The sequence below is a fragment of the Rattus norvegicus genome, chromosome 2 (genome assembly GCF_036323735.1).
Source record: "Rattus norvegicus strain BN/NHsdMcwi chromosome 2, GRCr8, whole genome shotgun sequence".
NCBI classification, from domain to species: Eukaryota; Metazoa; Chordata; class Mammalia; order Rodentia; family Muridae; genus Rattus; species Rattus norvegicus.
In genome coordinates, this window is record NC_086020.1 from 169,354,243 (window position 1) to 169,375,303 (window position 21,061).

Here is a 21,061-nt window from a genome sequence, read left to right on the forward strand (position 1 = left end):
AGTATTCTCAAATGTACAATATTAATACAGTTAGAAGATAGGAATGTAGGTAGCAGTTAAATAAACAAACTGAACAAACATGAAGTTGAACTTCAAATGTAGTGTATAAAGAATACTAAAATTTCATTTTCTCGGTAAGATTTTTTTTTAGGTCTGCATATGTGTGGACCATGTGTGTGCAGGTCCATGGAGGCTAGTGTCAGGTCCCCTGGAGCTGGAGTTACAGACAATTGTGAAATGCCCGATGTAGATGCGAGGAACTGAACTTGGGTTTTCTAGAAGAACAGCAAGCATTTTTAAATGCTGATCGTGCTCTCCAGCTCATGATAACAATTTAAAAAATAGTTTACTATTTTAAAAAACTATTATAACGTGATTTTCATTATAAAATGGCTGTGTATGTATGGGGAGTGGAGATTCGGTTTGGGTTTAAAGTGATAGAGTCTTATTTGTAGCAAAAGCTGACCTAGTGTTCACTGTGTGCTCCATGCTGGATCGCACTCACAGCACTCCTGTTTCGTCTGTCGCCTGACTGAGAAGGCCAGCATGTGAGCTTCTATACATAGGTGAAAATCTGTAAAAGAAGACCTGCAACAAACACAGCATCAAATGCCAATACCATCTGTGCAACATTAAAGAGAAAGTCTATGGTTATACATAACGCGAGCATTAGGCATTAATAGTATCTGTGTAATGTCAAACAGAAAAACATGAAAATACACAATACACTGTGTCTTTTACCATGACTTCTTGAACTGAATGTAATAATAAATGTCTTCAGGTGGTTTTTCATTGAGTCAATATTCACTTGAGCATAGAAAAGATTTTGCTTTTTTGAACATACAAATTTATATTGGGTGTAAGACTAAGTGAAATCAAGATGGTTTTACTTGTTAAAATACTGCAGATCGTTCCTAGAGCAGTTTAAGATATTTAACCTCAATCTTTATAAGGTCTCCCCAGAGTCTCATTGCATGGATATATTTACTTATGAAATCTCAGAGTAATTAGGATCTAGGATGTTTCTGCAATTTTTATTTTCAGATGACTAACAACATTGGAATACATAATGCCTTTGTCCATACAGCAGGAACTTTTTCTAGAAAAGGAAGTGGTACTAAGTGCTGGTCAACGCTGCCTGCCTACGTAGAAATACGAAAGGTAGTTCTTATTTTTCCAAGAATCCGTTAATGTCAAGTATAGTCAACTTTTGTAGACTTTATTAATTTGATGACAAATTGGCAATCATTTATTATTCTATGTATTAATACTTTCTATTATATGTATATGTTAAGGCTATGTATTATGAACCATGTATGTTTCTATTGTTTCGACATGTCACATCTCAAGAAGAACTGTTCCTATCATTCCCATTGATCGTTATGTGTTGTGGTTTGCCCTGAAGTTATCTGTATTTTGATGCTAATTCCACTGCCCCAAGGACAGCTGCCTAGTCACGTACTCAGAACTCAGGTGACTTCACCAGAACCACCTTCCCGTTGAATTTGTAAAGTACAGGTGAGGGGCACGTACAGGATAGAAGGAGGCTTGTCATTGGAGGAGAAGGAAGGATGGGTGGGAGAGAAGTTTGAAGGAAAAGGAGGAGACTAGGAGGAGAAAGGGAGACGGAGAGAGGAGAGAAGCTGTGGCAGGACAAGATGGCAGGAGATATTAAGATTCTGCTCTGTGTATTTACAAGTGGTTATTAATGTTCTCAAGGGATGGATGGTACCGGACTTTGTATGTTTAAGTGGGCAATTATATCTTATCAATTGGGTCAAAGATTATTGTGCTGTGTGTTCTTTAATGTGTAGATTTAAGGAATGTAATGGAGTGTGGGGCAACTGGTCTGGGCCGCCGCGGAGTTGGGATGTGTTTCTGCCAAGATATCTAGCAGATATCATGGGGCACTGAGGTGCCAGAGCTCGCAGGGTAAAAGACAATGATACTTTTTTATTTTTATATTTTTACAACAACAGTTATGTATACTTTTAGAGACTCCCACATATTTATTTTTAACAAAATATATATTCATCAACAGCTTTAGTTCCTAGTAAACAATTAATTGAAAATGTATATAATAATGAATAAATTAGTTATTTATTTAAAATTTTTAGATTATAACTACATCATTTTCCTCTTCCATTACCTACCTCCAATCACTTCCATATACCCCTCCTTGACTTTCTTTCAAAATCATAGCCTCTTTTTCTATTAAATGTTTTTGCATGCATATACATATACACATATTCTGTAGCTGGCTTTCTCCATAAGTAGTAATAAGAGTAGAAACCTAAGCGTCAGGAAGAAATGTGCAAAATAAAACAAGAATATTTGAGAAATAAAAACTGGGGGATGTATCCTAGTCCACAGATGTACAAAACACTCCAAAGAACCTTACACAAACACATGAGAAAACATGGTATTCAGAGAACATCACAGACTCACAACTACTCAATATTAGAAACCAAAGACAATAGGTATATGAAATACCAGAAAAACTATTTTAGGACCCTACTTCTAACAAGGATTAGTGACAACAGAGTGAACTCAAGTGAGCATTAGACTGAGATAAATAAATAAACTCAAGATCTAGATAAGAAAGAGATAACTCAGGGGGTGTAAGTAACATCTTGGATAAAAGATTCTAAAACACAGAGGGAAAAAATGTTGGGAAATTCAGATTGTATGAAAGAACAAATCAGAATTACAGAAAATGGGTGAATCAATCAAACAAAAGGAAGAGAGAGTACGGTCCACAGCCAAGTCCACAGAGGAAAGATGTCAGAGACAAGAAGGAGCAGTTGATGCAACAATCCATTCAGAAATATACAACAAAAAGTGAATGAATTCAATGGGATAAATATCGGAATCTACTTCTTAGAAAGCTTTGGGAAACAAACTCTAAAGTCATGGCCAACGGACAATTTATTCAATTAAAATATAGCTTGTTTGGTTTTATTATAAGTTTAGAGGAAGCATTCAATTTGGATTGTGGTGCATTATCTCCTTCCAATCACTCCATGGGCAGCATCTGAAGTAACTTCGTTGGAGGTAGGATCTCTGATGGGAATGTTCTCTCAGCGCCAGTGTTAGTGCCCTGGTGTGGCTTGTAGAATAACCCTGTAATGCTCTGAGCAAGGCCTCTCATTAAGCAGAAAGCTGATGTTTCTGCTTTAGAACTACTTGTGCAGGTTCAGGAGGTTTCTGATTATTAATGTCATTAAGATAAAGGTTTTAGTTGGTCATATTCACTTTGCTGTTTGCTCATTACGTTTTCAAATTATAAGGCAAAACCTCAACACCACACTTAGTGATGAGGCCAAGGAAGTCTGTTACATTTATATATTACATTTATATTTTAACTAGTTCTCTAAATTTATACAAAAATGAAAACTCCTTTAAACATAATACATAATACATAACTTGATTGCCTCAATTCCATCGTGTATAATGTATTAACAGCAACAAAAATCATTGCTCTGCCAGATGCCAGTGTTGTTTTACAGCTGCATTTGTGTTTACATTCTAATAATTCTGTGTGAACATTTGATCAAGTCTTGTCATGTGATGGGAAGTGTCAGTCTTTCTTACATCATTAGTGAGTGGCACTCTGGATGGCCTGCTAACGCATCCTGTTAGCACAAAGCATTGCAAGAGACAAATCAGTGTGCTGTTACCCCTCATCTCCACGGTAAAGACACAACATTTCATGAGGAAAATGTCACCAGCATGTCTTACCCAGAGCTATTCTTAGCAAGTTCAATAAAAAAAAGTGGATAAACTACTTCTTTGAGGAAAGGGAGATGTGTCTGAAATATATGGTTCAGCACTCAGATGTGAAGCCATCAACTCCCCATATGGCTGTTACCAAAAATCATTAGCTCTAGTATATCTTAAAGGCTGTGTTCTATCTCTTCCGCCTTGTGCTTTTCCGTAAGCATGAGAGAAGGCTAAGTCACACATGTCATGCTGTGATATGAGTTGACTAAGGAATTAATGGTCTAAAGCAATTAAAGGCTTCTTCCTTCAAAATGTGCCTATGAGAATCTAGTTAGTTCTATTTCTTCACGTAACATCTCAAAGCAAAAAAGTAAAACATGAATATTAAATATCATTAGAAATAAGAATTAAATAATCTAAAATATCTATTTTCAGTTTGAAAATGTTTATAGACCGTTTTCAACTTCTACGGACATGCTATCATGTGCAGACTAGTATGTTTGCATGTGTACATTTACATGACTCTACCTACCTCTCTGTTACACATACACATATCTTCAGTGCTTCAGCTCCTATTTTTTACAAGAGGCCATCCAAGTGACTATCCCAAGAATACACTGAAGAGATCCAACATGTTCTATTTACCTGCTGAGAAAGTTAAAGTAGCCGGCTGGAAGTTTTTCTGTGTGTCTTACTTTGGGTCTTATTGTTATGAAGAGGCACAATGAAAGTGACAAATACATTTATTTATTTATTTATTTATTTATTTATTTATTTATTTATTTATTTATTTTTACACTCCAGATTTTATTCCCTTCCCAGCCCATCCTCCAACTGTTCCACATCCCATACCTCCTTCCCACCCTCTATCTCCACCAGGATGTCCCCACCTCACCTACCCCAGCAGACCTCTAAACTCCCTGGGACCTCCAGTCTCTTGAGGGTTAGGTGCATCTATTCTGACCAAAGCCAGACCCAGCAGACCTTTGCTGTATATGTGTTGAAGGCCTCATCTCAGCTGGTGTACGCTACCTGGTGAGTGATCCAGTGTCTGAGAGATCTCCGGGGTCCAGGTTAATTGAGACTGCTGGTTCTCTTCCAGGTTCGCCCTCCTCCTTAGTTTCCTCCCTAATTCAACCATAGAGATTACCAGCTTCTGTCCATTGGTTGGGTATAAACTTCTGCATCTGACTCTTTCAGCTGCTTGTTGGGTCTTTTGGAGGGCAGGCACGATATGTCGCTATTTGCGAGTGCTCCATAGCCTCATTAATGGTGTCAGGCCTTGGGTGCTCCCCTTGAGCTGGATCCACCTTTGGAACTGTTGCTGGACCTTCTTTTCCTCAGGCTCTTCTCCATTTTCATCCCTGCATTTCTTTCAGACAAGAAAAATTGTGGGTCAGAGTTTTGACTATGAGATAGAAATCCCATCCCTTACTTGATGCCTTGTCTTTCTGCTGGAGGTGGGCTCTATAAGTTCCCTCTCACCACTGTTGGGCATTTCATCTAGAGTTCCCCCCACCTTGAGTCCTGAGAGTCTTTCACATCCCTGGTCTCTGGTACATTCTGAAGGGTCCTCGCAACTTCCTACCTCCTGAGATTGCCTGTTTCCATTCTTTCTGCTAGTCCTGAGGGCTTCAGTTCTTTTCCCCCACCCAATACCGGATCATGTTCCCCTCTCACTCCACTGCTGTCACCTTTCTCTCCCCAGTCCCTCTCTTTCTCCTTCCTTGTGGTTGCTTTTTCTCCCTCCCAAGTGGGACTGAGGCATCCTCACTTATTGACTCTTTTTAGTTCTGTGGACTTTATCATGGATACTCTGTACTTTTTTTTTTTTGCTAATATCCACTTCTTAATGAGTACATACCATGCACATCCTTTTGGGTCTTAGTCACCTCCTTCAGGATGATATTTTCTAGTTCCATCCATTTACCTACAAAACTCAGGATGTCCTCATTCTTAATAGCTAAGTAAGTAGTTTCATGTGTAAATGAACCACATTTTCTGTATCAATTCTTCTGTTGTGGGACATCTGGGTTGTTTCCAGCTTCTGGCTATCACAAATAAGGCCACTATGAACATAGCAGAACATGCGTCCCTATGGCATGGTGGGGCATTTTGGGGTATATTTCCAAGAGTGGAATTGCTGGATCTTTAGGTAGGTGTATTTCCAATTTTTGAGGCACTTCCAAATTGATTTCCAGAGTGGTTGTACCAGTTTTCAACCCCACCAGCAATGGAGGAGTGTTCCTCTTTCTCCACATCCTCACCAACATGTGCTGTCACCTGAGGTTTTAATCTTAGCCAATCTGATTCGTAGAAGGTGGAATCTCAGGGTTGTTTTGATATGCATTTCTTAAATCACTAAGGACTTTGAATGTTCCTTTAGATGCTTCTCAGCCATTTGAGATTCCTCTGCTGTGAATTCTCAGTTTAATTCTATACTCCATGTTTTGATTGGGTTGTTTGGTTTTTTGATGGTTAGCTTCTTGAGTTCTTTATATATTTTGCATATTAGCTCTCTATGAGATGTGGGGTTAGTGAAGATTTTTTTCCCAATCTGTGGGTTGCAGATTTGTCTTATTCACTATGTCCTTTGCCTTACAGAAGCTTTCCAGTTTCATGAGGTCCCATTTATCATTTCTTCATCTTAGAGCATGAGCCATTGGAGTTCTGTTTAGGACATTTCCCCCCTGTGCCAATGAGTTCAAGGCTCTTTCCCACTTTCTCTTCTATTAGACTGAGTGTATCTGGTTTCATGTTGAGGTCCTTGATCCACTTGGACTTGAGCTTTGTGCAAGGTAACAAATATGGGTTTATTTTCATTTTTCTACATACAGACAACCAGTTAGATCAGCACCATTTATTGACGATGCTTTCTCTTATCCATTGTTTATTTCTGGTGTCTTTGTCAAAGAACAAGTGTACATAAGTGTGTGGTTTTATTTCTAGGTCCTCAATTCTATTCCATTGTTCAACCTGTCTGTCTCTGTACCAATACCATGCAGTTTTTATCACTATTGGTCTGTAATATAGCTTGAGGCCAGAGATGGTGATTCCCCCGGCCGTTCTTTTATTGTTAAGAATTCATTTCACTATTCTGTTTTTTTTCTGCCTTTACAGATGAATTTGAGAATTGCTTTTTTCATATCTTTGAAGAATTGTATTGGGATTTTCATAGAAATTGCATTGATTCTGAAGATCGCCTTTGGTAAGATGCCCATTTTTACTATGCTAACTTTGCCAATCCATGAGCATGGGAGATATCTTCATTTTCTGAGGTCCTCTTCAATTTCTTCTTTGAAAGACTTGATGTTATTATCATACAGTTCTTTACTTGTTTGGTTAGAGCTACACCAAGACATTTTATACTATCTGTAACTATTGTGAAGGGTGTTGGTTCCCTAATTTCTTTCTCAGCCTGATTATCATTTGCATAAAGGAAGGCTACTGATTTGTTTGAGTTAATTTTACACTAAGCTACTTGTAGTTGTTTATCAGCTGTAACAGTTCTCTTAGTATATGGGGTTGCATTGTGTACAGTGTGTGTGTGTGTGTGTGTGTGTGTGTGTGTGTGTGTGTGTGTGTGCGCACGCGTGCACGCATGTCATAGCAAATAGTGAGATTTTGACCTCTTCCTTCCCCATTTGTATCCACTTGGTCTCCTTTTATTGTCTAATTACTCTAGCCAGAACATCAGGTACTGTACTGACTAGAGAGGGAAAGAGTGGGCAGCTTTGTCTTGTCCCTGATTTTAGTGGGATTTCTTCAAGTTTTTCTCCCTTTAATTTCATATGGACTGTTATTATGTTTAGGTATGTAAGATGAACTCCTGATTTCTCAAGACTTTTAACATGAAGGGATGTCTTTGTTTTGTCAAAGGCTTTTCAGCATCTAATGAGATAAATCATGGGTGTTTTTGTTTGTTTGTTTGTTTGTTTATCTCCCAGGTCTCTGGTACATTCTAGAGGGTCACCCACCTTCTACCTCCTGAGGTTGCTGTTTCTATTCTTTCTGCTGACCCTCAGTGCTTCAGTCCTGCCCCCCAATATCTGACCATGTTCCCCTTTTTTCATACAAGACACATGAATTATTTTTCAAAAATCAAGAGAGAGAATGTTATATACTAAATATTTCTGTCTGTCTAACATTTTATATTGGAATTGTAACCCCCTAATGTATTGGCATTAAGAGGAGGACCCCTGTGAGGTTATTAGAACATGAGGGGCAAGCTCTGTGACTGTTAGTTTCCAAATGGCTAATTTTTCCTTATGAAGATGTGAATACATCACAAGACCTATTTTGAAGCAACTATTGTGAATTTTTATGAAAAACTATCCACTCTACACTTGTCAATTTGCATGATAATAACAAAAAAGAGTCTAGGTAGATGATTTAAAATAAATTACTTTTCTGCTTGTGAATCTGGGCAACTGAAACTCAAGAAGTTTCTGGGTTGCCCTGTGGTGAAATCTGCTTCTTTCTTCATAGGCCATTCTGGTGCCATTATAAAAACCAAATACCAGAGACCTATCTTGTCATTTTTATCCATTAAAAGACACAACCAAGGGCAAGTGGAGAGTAGATAGAGTATTTTTTTTTCATAGAAAATTTCACAATATTTGCCTAAAATTTGCTATGTGATATATTTATATTTTGATAAGGAAAAATTAATCATTTGGAAACTACTAATAATCATACAGAATTATATGAAATAATTCATACAACTTTGTATATGTGGCTGCCTGTGTGTGTGATGGAGAGAGAGAGAGAGAGAGAGAGAGAGAGAGAGAGAAGACAGGGTGGAGAAATGGAGAGAGAAGTCAGCTTGCAGTATACTCTATCCTGACCCCAAATTCACTACCTTTCTGCTTCAGTGTCTAGTTTGCTGCCTCATCACACTTCATAAGAAAGACAGGAATTTTTATTGGGATATTATGTAATTCATGAAGAGTTCAAACTATAGCGTAAACTTGTGTGTTACAGATGACAATTACATCGTCATACAAAAACAGATAAAAAGTCATTGAATAACTAATTTTCAGTAATCTAATTGAATGTAAGGCCAGTGGGAGTGTCATAGGCCACACTTGCCACTTACAGTGGTCCACTCTAATGGTCATTCATGTCAACAAAGGACTCTGGTGGTGACTATGAAAAAAAATCGAAATAACTCTTCCAGAGATTCTTTGGACAAATAGAGGATAAAGGTTCTTTCCTTGGGCTCAATAAGTGAATAATGTAAGTCCCGCAGGCAGGTGGGTAAGTCATCTCCTATTCTAGTCCTCTGGCCACATCAGTGTAAAGTGACATCAGGATCTCCCCCAGCTTTGTCTCTCATTTCCTACCTAGAGGACTTTTGCCTGTAGAGCCAAATATGATACGTAGAGTCACCAAACTAGATATCCACCCCATACCTCTCCTTTCTTCAGCTTAATAGTTCTTAAAGTATTGTATATATACTTTAAGCCTATATTGCATATAGGCTACACATAGGATGCATGCAAATGTTGATGTAAAGATAAGAGCGATGCTTTTTTGTAGGGATACTTTTTATGATAATATGTGAGCTTGTTCATACATGGTATCATATATGGTTTTTTTAATAGCGATTCTTATAAATTGAGTCTAATCTGTTGAGACTTCTAGGTTCATACATTTAGTAAGCAGGAGCTTTTGGGTGGAAGGCTCCCTGGCCTTACGACACTGTATTCCATCTCTGCCGTGTCTGCAGCTGAAACTATTCCATATACTGCTCACAGCCAAGACTGCTGGTCTCTCATGTGATTTCTGGTGGCCTATCCTACGTGGTAACTCCTAAATCTCTTCACTTTGAACTACTTTCCAAGATGGCAGACCGATGTACTGAATTTTTCTCTCTTTATTTCCTTTAGAATGCCCCCCAAATTAGATTGTGTGCTGGGAGAGCTACAACTTCCAAAAATCAATTGTTAAACACAAACTTTTATTTGTGTTTTTACTGAAAAGTTTTGTTATTTTCATGTAATGTATTCTGATTATGGTTTTCCTTCTCTGAATCAGTCCCAGATCTGCCCCATATCCCTACTCACCCACATCCATATCCTTTCTTGCTCCCTCTCAAAAGAAAATAAGTGAGCATTAAAATAATAATAATAATAATAGTAATAATAGTAATAAACAAACAAGCAACAACCTAAATAGGACAAAACAAACACAAAAAAGATTTCACAAGAAAATCAAAGAATACTCAAAAGAAACACATATCGATGTAGAGACATACACATTGGCAAACACAGAAATCTCATTAAAAACCCAAAATCAGAAGGAAGCCTCCAGGTTATATAAACAAAATGCCTATAGGGAAAGGAAAAATTGAGAAAATAAAATGCCCAGACATATCATGGAGAAACAAAAGCAAAACCAAATCAAACCAAACCAAAACAATAACAACAATAACCAAACACCCCAAAACTACCATTGAGTTTGTTTTGGGGTGGTCGTGTACTTCTGGGCACCAGACCTGGCTTTAAGAGTGGTTTGTATACCCAGTGAGCATCTTTTGGAGAAGACTAATTTGTCATTTATGAGTAGTTATCAATTAATTATAGCTTGAGGGTTGGGAATGTTAGCTAGAAACACAGACATCATTAAAAAGCAATTTACACAAACTCATAAGTACTCATATTTGAATCAGAAGCATTACTCATGTGAAATGTTATTTTGTGCAAATGTATTCTTTGACTACCATCTGTTCTTGGAGTTATTTCTGCGTGTGGAATTCACACATCAAAAGTTCTATACATGGAAGGATACAGTCTTAACTCTGTGTTCAAAGTCGTGCATGCTTGTTTCCAACAAGAGCAAGCTCCATTCGGAGGAGCCAGCTATGTTAGTAAACCCGGCAAACAGGCCAAACAGGGCAGCCTCCCCTGGAACACCAGCGGGTGGTCTCTGGGCTCATTATTAACTCTTCTCTGGATCTACAGTTTTTCACAACTCTGGATGCACTTTCTAGGTCCCTTTACTTAGTAATTTCTCGATAATTCAACTGATCAGATGATTACAAGCAATTGGTTTATTAGGAAAAGGAAATGCCCAACAAGTACTCTAACTAGAATGCCTTCGCCTGGCGAAGTCCACCGAGTTTTCCTCTGATGGGTCATTGTGACTCTGAGTGGTATGTCTTCTCCCTGTTCCCCAGACTACTGCATCACATGCTAATCTACACATGCTAATCTACACAAGACTCCTGGTTTTGTTCTTGGCAATTCAGAAATGTATAACAAAGTCCCTGTGATAAAGGCTTTTTACTTTAAATTATAAATTCTTGTCTCATCCTTAATCTCGTTAGGAAGCAGAGAGAGTGAGTAAATTTCACCGGAGAAACTCCATGTTACGGAGATAATCAGCTGTGAGGGTTAACTGATCAGCTGTGAGGGATATAGTGATCGCATTTGAGAGAGATTAGGGCTGCCCAAAGGAAGAGCAAACTTGGTCAGGAAAATCCCCTGCTTGTTTAGGCCTGCAGCTTGTTTGGGAAGGAGTGGTTGAGGCTCTGGGAATGGCAGAACTGGGCTACTGGTGTTTCTGGGTGGAAGCTGGTCCACACTCAGCAGACAGGAAGGAAATGAGCCAGCCTGCTGGGTGCGGGCATTCAGCCCATTAAGCAAACCCACAGAGGAAGTCCTGGTGCTGCTAAAGACTCTAAGCCTGGAGCATTCAGTATCAGAATGCTTCAAGTGTAACTTTCTGAAGGTGATCATAGGGCTTGATCTGAGCCTATGAGGTCACCGTGTCCTCTGGATACGTGGCTGGATAAAAAGGCTACCACATGTTCTCACCACACACCCACATCATGTACGGAATAATGCATCAGAAGCCAGAAGGGTAACGCCAAAGCAAAGCCACTCAGAGGAAGACTAACAGAAAGAAAAAAAAAAAATTTTTTTCTTCAGCGTGACTCTCGCGCCCTCTATTGGCAAATTTGGTATCATGCGACGTTTACAGAGCTGTTTTATAAGGAGGGTGTGTTTTGGGAGTCAATCTGGCATTGTGTTCTCTCTCGATCCTCAGTAGAGGGTCTTGGCTGATACATTTGTAAAGTTAGTCCCTCCATTTTGTAATGGTATCTTTCCTTGTCATCTTGCCCTATCAAGTTTGTAAGTCGGAAATTTAGGGTTCCCCTGATTCTCCTGACTCTTCGGCGACTTTCTCCATAGCAAACATCTGCCTCAAATAAACTCTCTCTCTCTCTCTCTCTCTCTCTCTCTCTCTCCCTCCCTCCCTCCAACTTATGTCATTATCTATCCTATGGACGACTCTATTTATTTCTTGTGAAGAAGTAGCTAAGGGCCTGTAGTTCATGAGGCATTTTACTTGGCAGTCGAGGTAGGTAGGTAGATATAATCCATTTATGTTATTGAAGTTTGAACTGCACTCTGTCAATTAGTAACATTAGTAATTCCAAGCATAAATATTGAAATAACATAACCATGATTAAAAATAATGATGACAATAGAAATAGGAAATTGCTTATAACATGTCAGTAAGATTTGACCTAAAATCCTGATACTAGCTAGCTTCCTCTAGTTAGGTGGAGACCCTCAGGGGAAAACAAGGAAGGCCATCCCTTCCAAAGAGAGAGAGCAAAATCTCTGGAGTCAAAAGTAAAAATCATTTAAGACTCTGAAAATTATCTAAAGAATCACAAAAAATGTGTTTGGAGGGAAGGGAATCTGTAAAACGATCCAGCCCATGGACCATGTTAAGACTCGGGAAACATGTTAAAGATGTAGGTATTTTCTCCAAGACCTTTGATAGGATTTCCAGTGGTTTGTCATTTGGCTCCCTTTTGAGATTCTTTTCTGCTTCCCCGCTAAACCAAATCTTACTCTCCAGGTCTCCTTTCTCATCACAAATATCATAACCACTTATCTTTACGTGATGTTAAGCTCTATCCTTCCGAGTTTCCAGTTCCAATGGGGTGCCCACCCTGAAAAAAGGTGCTCAATGATTCTCTACTCCAATACCTGGTGCTTAACTCTGTGTAGTTTTAGGGTGCAGCTCTTTTCTACTCTCCCAGTCAGCTTGCTTGCTTCGTGGTATGCTTTGAGACGACTTGGTGTATTAATCAGCTCTTCAATTACTAGAACACAAACCTTGAGATGGACCTATCAAAAATCAGAGAGATCTTTATTTTAGCTCATTGTTTTGGAGGTTCAAATTTAATATCAGGCGCTCGACTTCCTTCAACCCCAGATGAGTGTCATGCCTCATTATGGACTCAAATACTTTCTGGTCAAGACAGGAGGCAAGAAAGAATAGGGATCCCACAGTACTCTTAGACATAGGCAGTCAGTGACTTCAGGAGCTCAGGCTGAGCCCTGCTACTTAATTTCTAGCATTTCTTAACAGTGCCAACCTGGAACCCAAACTCATAACACAGGGACTTGACTGGGAGAAATTTTCATCCAAACCATAAATTTCAAGAACCTTGTAAAGTAAAGAACTGAAGAATTGTGGCATCAGACAATGAGGAATCTAAGCTCCCTGCCCCTAGCAAACAGTGGAGACATTTGTCAACATCTATGAGAACCAACTATCCCAAACAAGGAAGAAGGTGAGTAAAACTCTAGACATGTTAACTGAAATTTCATGGGAGTCTGAACTAGAGAAAAAAAAGCAAGTATGATGCACCCTGATTCCAGATATTAAATAGACCCAGAGCTATCCACATGAACGCATATCCAGTCAAAACATTCAGACTCTCAGTCAGTCTGAACTTCTCTACCAATTAAATTTCACAGGGATGAATTTAGACATTATCTAAATACCAAGATAGGTTTTTTTTTCTAGTACTTCATTTATTACAGTGATCTGGGAAGAAATTTCATATATTATCATACAGTGGTCCAGAAGTCACAAGTTTTGATATGTAGAGTTCTAACTGAAAGTACAACTGAGATGTATTAATAGTTACTTTTTTTAAAAAAAGGTTGAGAATAGATTTTTTAATATAATATATTCTGATTATGATTCATTGCCACCAATTCCTCCCATATCCTCCCTCCCACCCACCCAAATCCCATACCATTTCTTGTTGTCTTTATCTCATTAAGATGCAAACAGTCATATTATTATTATTATTATTATTTTAGAAAATAAAGACAAAAATCAGGGTAAGACAAACAAAAGAAACAGAACCAGAGGAAAAACTCAATAAACATGTATAGACACAGAGACACATATATTTGCACACAGAGAAATCCCACTCAAACACAAAATTAGACATCATAGTATCTACACAAATGGCCTATAAGGGAAACAGAAGAACAGCAGTAAGGAAGTATCATGAGACAAAGAACCTCCAAATATCCCACAGAGTTTGCTTTATGTTGACCACCTCCTGTGGCGTGTGGTGCCTGGCGGAGTGGTTTGTATGCCTAGTGACAGGTCATTGGTAAAAATTAATTTTTATTTGTGAGGGCTTTTGGTATTATCTTCTGGGTTAGGAATGGGGACTTATATCTACTTCCTGCCTTCTGAGACCTGATCAGGCCTGGACCTGTGGGGGCCCTGGCATGCCTAAATTCATACATGCTTTGGTCTGGCTAAGTTTAGAAAACTTTGTCCCTCCTATCAGTCACTTTAATCTAATCACATGAACATTAAAATCTCAGCTCACACAGGACCCCTTGGGGAGTTGTTCCTAAGTGTACAGAGTGGTTGTATCTGCCACACTCTTGGGAAGTACATTAATGCTGATTTTCCTTCAAAGACTGTTCCTGTGCCTGTAAGCTGTCAGGACTCTCTCAATCTGCTGAACACTGAAGCCAAACAAACAAGCAAAAAAACAAAAACAAAAACAAACAAACAAACAAAAAAGGTCCAGGAGCAGAGCTTGCAGCACGCTGTTAATGTTGTGTGAGTGGACTGCAGAGTTGGAGCACTTGGAATGCGTACCTATTTTTTTGAAATCATGAAACCAGGACCTCAAACACCATATCATTTCTGAGGTGTAAATAGTGAACACAGGGACTTCTGAGCAGAATAGATGGACAGAGAGAATAGAAAGTCATCGACTGAGGCCCAGCAAATTTTTTGAAAACGTTCTCTTTTTTTTTTCTGCCTTTTGAATCAGTGGTGCATGCTCTGGAACTGATAAAACATAATATCCAGAAAGGTTTTGTCTTCACTCTCAATCCAGAAAACTTACTGTGGTGGTTTGAATATGGTTGACCCAGGGAGTAGCACTATTAGGAGGTGTGGCCTTGTTGGAATAAGTGTAGCCCTGTTGGAGAAAGTGTAACATAAAAACCTTCAGAAACAAGAGAGACAAAGACATAGGCATAGAGAGACAGAGAGACAGAGTGAGGAGAGAGAGAGAGAGAGAGAGAGAGAGAGAGAGAGAGAGAGAGAGAGAGAGAAGAGCAGAGGAGAGGTGTGAAGGTTTTAAAATATCTTACAGTTCCTATCATTTTAACTCTGACAGGGAGGCATTAGATAAGTAGAATGTCTCAAGTATGTCAGATTTTATGCAACATTTATTGAAAAAGACTCATCTTCTTTTGTGAATAATGTCAGAATATTGAAAATTTAAAAAGTTAAGCATACAAATGACAAATTCTGCTAAGAATAAATTTTGTCATCCAGAATCTAGAAATGTGTTCATGTCCAAGTCTTTTTTTTCCTAAAGACAATTGGATCAGTCTTCCAGAGTTGTCTAAGATGTCCTTCAAAGGAAATCAACAAAATCCAGTGTACAACATTAAAGACCAAAGTAGTCAAGAACTTTGGTACAAGTACTCATTCAAGAACAGGAGAAACATCAAAATAAGCATCTCATGTTAAACAGCGAAGTTAGAGCTACTGAGATTCCTAACACTATGGCAACTCTCAGTTAAAACCCAACAGTCATGCAGCTGTATAATTCTCTTCAGGGATAGCAAACCTTTTGAAAATCCAAAACAAAGTTATGACCTACAAAGGTCATGCTTCAGAACTGTGCAATCACATTATGAAAAACATTACAAGAAAATCTCTAGTGTTTGAAACAAGTTGGAGTTTACAGTCTTAGGTTGGGCCACTTGATAGTTGTCTGAAGGGACCCTGTAGGCAGGGGCAGGAAATCTAACAAGCCTGAGCTTGTTGAGTCCTAGGCTGACCTTGAACTCAGGAATATGCCTGCCTTTGTATCTTTCTGACAAGCTGACTCATAGTGCATCTGCCTCTGCTCTACTAGGTTCATGAACCCCCTTATACATTCATGTGGCATCCTTATATTTTGATAGTTGAGAAATTATGTCACCCCACACCTTCCACATGGCCAAGCAGTACTTTTGGCACTTATCTAAAAAGACAATAAAGCCAAATCTCCATATTGTCTTTGAAAGGTATTGTTAGAATAATAGTGAGTGCTTTGTTTTAGTGTAAATAACTATGTGACCTTACAGTCAAAAGTGAAAGTAAGGCTTGGTACACTTTTCTCTGTGCATTTCCTCATTGTGCCAATTACTGAGTGTCAACTGTAGTTGTAGCAAATGAAAGCACAAATATATAGCAAATATATAGGCTTTCTACAGAAAGAATATAGGATTGTCTGTAGAAAGGTTTCTATTTTCTTCTTACAAAGACAAACCTGTGCTTTTGGAGATGCCATTTGTGAACCTGAGAACTTCCTCTCAGAGACTGATTATCTGAGAGTTTTATTAGCAGTGGATGTCAATTGATATTAGTTTGAATAGCAGTAAGCAATTTACATTCATTTTCTCCTATTTTACCAAGCCAACAGTAACACACACACACACACACACACACACACACACTTGAAAAGACACCATACTGAGTCCACCATTTAAAGTTGCTCAAATGTGCACGTGCTTAGAGATGACCATTTAGGATTAGATAATATATCATGGGACTAGTTGCTAGGAAAGACTGTGTCTCCTCTCAGCAGCCATTATTTACTGTGACTTTTCACCATTGGGTAGTGGCTTAGATTTCCCCCATCCATGTTGGGATTTCAGCTACTGTTGTCACTCTCCCAATCTTGGTCAGGTGACCTTACTATTTAGATTTCATGAGTGCAACTCCTTGTTGTATATAGAAGACACCATCTCTCAGCATATGTCCTCATCCTCTGGCTCCTGCAACCTGCCCATCCCTCTTCTGAGGTATTCCCATTGGTAATGGCTACCCCACAGTCATTTGTTGTCTACCTATTGGCTAGTTGTGGGTTTCTATGATGGCTCCTGAGTCTTTCTGACCTAGAACACTTTCTTTTTCTCTTCTTGGTTGTCTCTGACATTTCTGGATCTGTAGTTTGGTTTCTGCCATTAATCTTGTGAAGAATACAGTCATTATTATTTTACATATTTTTTCTACCTCTAGTCTACTGACATTGTCCCTCTGTCTATAGCATGACACTTGTAGATGTCTCAATGTATTTGTGTATTCAGTTTTGTTTTGTCTTCCTGCTTGCTGTTTGTTTGGTCTTTGTTCTCTTTCCCCTTCAGTTTTGGAACTTTCATTGTAATATGTTATTGTTGTTGCTATATGAGTCTGTTACCAAGTCCCAAGTCCCTCAAACATAAAGTTAAACTTCAAAACTTGTGTGTGTGGGGGGGGTTTCTTCCTCTTTTAAAAAGATTCTCATTTGTTTGGTTGGTGGGTTAGTTGGTTGGGTGGTTTTGGCGCCTTAACATGTTTTATAGCTCTATGTCTTTACAGTATGCTTTTTACCCCACTAGAGTCCTTAGCATATTAATTTTAACTTAATTCCTAGTTCAATATCGCTTTGACTCCTGAGTTAACATTCCCTCTGATGCTTATTCTTATTCTGTAAGCTATTGGGTATTTTTTCCTTTGAGTAGATCTTACCTTTTTTCTGGAGAGTGAAGCATAATGCTCTGAGTAAATGTAATTATGTGGGTAAATAGGCTTTGCTAATGTTTGCAAAAGGAAGTCTTCCATAGTAGAATCTAGGTCAGTCTCTTATGAGTCTTTGCTTTTGGAATATGATCTTTGCATATGTTTCTTAGTCACTAACCTCCCACATTAGTGGCAGAGAGGCAAGAGTGAGCTGGATTTGGGAATTACTCTTCCCTGGGTCACTCAGGCTTGGAAAACAAAACAAGAGGTTGGATCTGGTTCATTTTTATAATCATAAGCCATTGGGAAGGGTGTGTTTCTGTGTATTTGGAAAATGTTTACTTCCCCTTCTGACTGCCAAATGACTTTTGCTCTGACATTTACATTGTGAGCTCCATTGAGTTCATAGATAGGAAATTTACAAAAGTATGGCTGTTGTGGGGTTCTTATAAGTCTTAGTATTCAGACTTGTCCACAGTGCACTTCTAATAGCTAAATGATGGTAGTTCAGGTTTCCTGCTCCTACTGGCTCCTTTGAGGTTGTCTATACATATGTGGTTCCGGGTATCGCCTGTCTTTCTGGTGCTGGAGGCAGTGGCTTGCCCCACATTCTCCCCTTTCATACGGAACCTGGACAAGTTGTTAAAATCATCGTCAGCTCACTTGACCTCTTGTCAGGTTCATGATGCTTTTCAAGCTCCACACATGCTGTGAATGTGTCTGGCTAATGGGGTAGTGAGCTTTGGTGGAAGGAAAGCAATCGGTCGTTGTATACTAGGTCTCAGTTCTTAGTGAGTCCTAGCCGTTGGAATATAACCTTTGCTTGGGTTTCTTAGGTGCCTTCTTCCCCATCTATGTAGAGGGAGCTGAAGCAGAGTAGAGAGGTGGGTATGCACCTTTCCTGGAAGCTGAAAGTCTACGTGAATTTATGGCATCTCTGTTACAATTTTAATTAATTATTTGCTTCAACCTTCTTACAGTGGCTGCCTCTGCCCTTGAGAGATTGCTCTGCTCTGATTATTGTCCTATACTTATTGACACTGTATTGTCAACGCTGGCATATGACTATTGTCTTCTTAGAGTTAGACTATGAGTATGTGTAACCTCCTCAGACTTCCGTCTGTGGTACGGATGTCTGACGTTGCTTTGAAGATTCGAACTTCTCACTATCCGGGTCTCTTCCACTCCTGGGTTGGCATCTAATGATTTCCCCCTTGCTGGGAGTTGTATTTTTCTACTTTGATATTTTTTTCTATACATCTTTGACTGTGATTTTACCACTGACTATGTGCTTGGCATTTCTATCAGTATCGCCATGCTTTATTCTATAGTCCATTTATAGTGCTTGGGTATTTTTAAAATCTGTTAGAAGGAACTGGAGCATCCTCTGTCCTAGTTTTTCCTACTACTAAAAGGAAATAACAGTGTTCCACGCAATTCCTCCTGGATTATGTAGTTTTCTAATTTGTCTGGTTAGAACTAACACTGTTTCTGACCTTGAACCATCTTTTTGGTTAATAGTAACTTTTGGTTAAGCCTTTTACACAATTTCTGGCTTTTAGACTCAAGGGAGAGGCCTTATAGCCTTCTGTGCATTAGTTTTTCAGTATTCTACTCTGCCATTCCTAGCTTCATTGGCCTTTTTATATTTCAACTTTCAGTCTGCTCATCTCCAAAGGACTCCAGGTTTTCCTTGTTGGGACATGGACCTCTCACACCCTGGCATAGGCAGCTGACACAGGTCTCTTACTTACTGTCCTCTCCTCGGGGATATCTGTATAAGCTGATGATCAAATGCTGAAAAACTTGCTTTGTCTAGTTTATCATCTCATATGTGGTCATAAGATAAGCTTTCTATCATTCCATTTTGACTAGAAGAATATATTTCATAATTCAGTATGAAACTGTTAATGACTCCAGTATAAAAAGAAAGACAACTAAAATTGAATCAGAACTTAAAAATTAGGATGATAAAATTTTCATCAACCAAGACCAGTGAGACTACTTAGCAGATAAAAGTTCAGTCTTCAAGAGCCACATGCTGGAAGGAGAGAACTGACCATCGAATATTGTCTCTGATTTCTAAATATATGTCATGCCATGCATGCCCTGGAAAAAAGGGGAAAAAAGTACCAGAAAGTGGTTTGAGGTTATGAACACTAATTGCTTTACAAGGACTAAGGGTTAGGATCACAACTTCCAAATCAGGTGGGGCAACTCTTTCTTTAGTCCTCCCCTGGAATCTGCACACCTATGGCACTCATATACACAGACATGCCTTCACAGGAACAGAAATACAATAAATGTAAAGTTTTTAAATTTCAGAAAATCCTTAAGTCAATATTTGTACAAAATTGTCCTGTCTCATGACAGTATGTTATAACCAGGTCTAAAACTCAGGCCATGGCTTAGTCTTTAAGAAAGAATGTGGCGGGTGGGGGAGCACAGGCACAGAGGTAGGGAGTGGGGGAGGGGATGGGAGTTTGTGGAGGGGAAACTGGGAAGGGGGATAACATTTGTAATGTGAATAAATAAAATAACCAATAAAAAACAAACAAACAAAAAAAGAAAGAATGTGAAAATGATGTTATTTTGTTATACTTTATAAAATATTATACAGGCTTGAAATTGATAAACAATACAGATAAAGCCAACATAAAACAAATTAGTATCTATTTTTCTATCTATTGTCATTTTAAATTTATTTGACACAGTGTATTTCTAGAGGCCAAGATGGACTGGAAGTTACTGCACATCCCAGACTGGCTTTGAACCTGCAGCAATTCTGATTCAACTGTGTAAACTTTTGGAGGGCATGGCTCACCTACCTGGTTTATGGTAGAGTTTCTAAACCTCATGCAATGTATCTTAAAATAAAACATATCCAAATCGCAGCTCAAAGCGATTTTCTATGTGATTTTTATGTAGAGTTTTTCAAATACTGTATTTTATACTAAATAATTAGATACCTCTCACTGAAGCTGCTCTTCTAAATTCTGTTGGCAGTTTACACAATTTAGAATCCCTTAGCCTAGATAGCTTGCAACAGCAAATTTTCTGGGAAGCATTATTATATTGATAGTGTGACCTGCACACACACAGTAAGAGAGAGAGAGAGAGAGAGAGAGAGAGAGAGAGAGAGAGAGACAGAGACAGAGACAGAGACAGAGACAGAGACAGAGACAGAGACAGAGACAGAGACAGAGACACAGAGAGAAGAGACTTATGAGACTTTGCTTGCTTTTATTTTTATATTGCTTTATAATACATTTAAAGCTTTTTGTGTGAAAATACAGGAAACTTAAATTTTTTCTGATGTCAAAAAGATAGATAAAATATACAGACATTACATATGGAGGTATGTAAGTAAAATTTGGACACAGCATACAGGGAAAAGTCATATATACAAACTCAATTGATTGTACCAAGCATTTCACAAAACATTTGTGCATCAAATTATCCCATTCTTTTGAATCTTGAAAGATCTGGG

General features: G+C 38.6%; 1 long non-coding RNA gene across 2 annotated transcripts in view; it reads right to left on the minus strand.

Annotated features, from left to right (window-relative positions):
• Nucleotides 1-4,465: 4,465 nt before the first annotated feature.
• Nucleotides 4,466-21,061, minus strand: part of LOC134485928 (uncharacterized) — a 162,107-nt gene continuing 145,511 nt past the window's right edge. For both annotated transcript variants that reach the window (XR_010064324.1, XR_010064325.1), the window contains 2 exons: nt 12,732-12,872; nt 4,466-5,095 (listed from right to left, as the gene is read on the minus strand). This is a non-coding gene — a long non-coding RNA (uncharacterized LOC134485928). The remainder of the gene's footprint in view (nt 5,096-12,731; nt 12,873-21,061) is intronic.